This window comes from Manis javanica, chromosome 6 (assembly GCF_040802235.1).
Source record: "Manis javanica isolate MJ-LG chromosome 6, MJ_LKY, whole genome shotgun sequence".
Lineage (NCBI taxonomy): Eukaryota > Metazoa > Chordata > Mammalia > Pholidota > Manidae > Manis > Manis javanica.
Window position 1 is genome coordinate 69,719,588 of NC_133161.1, and position 903 is coordinate 69,720,490.

Below are 903 nucleotides of genomic sequence, written 5' to 3' on the forward strand. Positions count from 1 at the left end.
TCAGGGGTTTCTGTTATATTGAATAGGACACTTGCAGAAGAAAGACCACAAACTTGGCATGTATTTTTAAAAGATCCTAACAAGAAACTGTATTTATTATTATCAAGCGGTGTAGAAGGATGTAGACCCAAATTTTTTCTTCCTGAAATAATACAGTTTAGAAAAATATTAACTCCCCAAACCATATGATAACAACATCCATATAGTTGTAGCCCCAGATTGGAATATTTATCTAACAGTTCTGAGTATTGTATGTACAGGGAACTAACTTTTTTGGCTTTTGGTGTGTATGTGTGTTTTAAAAACACACGGCTGGCTATACTTTCTACCATCTCAATCCAAAATGGGAATTTATTTTGCAAAAGGTATAGTGAGAAAAATATACACATATATTTCTTGCAAAGATGGTCACTTGAAACTAATGAGATTTTTAAATATTCATATTTAACATTGCCCTCAAGTTAAATAATGATACACAACAGCAGACAACGATGTTTATCCTTCTTTCCGTCTTCTCTTTCACCCTCCTTCCTTCCTTCCTTCCTTCCTTCCTTCCTTCCTTCCTCTCTCTGCCTCTCTCTCTTTCCTTTTTCTCATAAACTAGTTATGTTTTTTGCTTTTGTTTTTCATATAGTTAAGTGTTGTCATCTGGCCATTTAAATGTGGCTCCTGTGGAGCAAACAACAAATAGAATATTTTCTTGGCTTTTGTTTCTGGCAGGGTCAGGACAAGAAAAAATTCCAGCACAAATATTTGAATCTCTAGGAGATTTTTCCACAAAATGAAAAGAGGAGACAGTAAAATAAGAACTTAGCTCTCAAGAACAGCTGTCTGGAAAACTTTTTTGTGTTTGCAAAATAGTCCCTGAAATGACCATCCTGGGAGAAGCCATTCTCCTGGTTT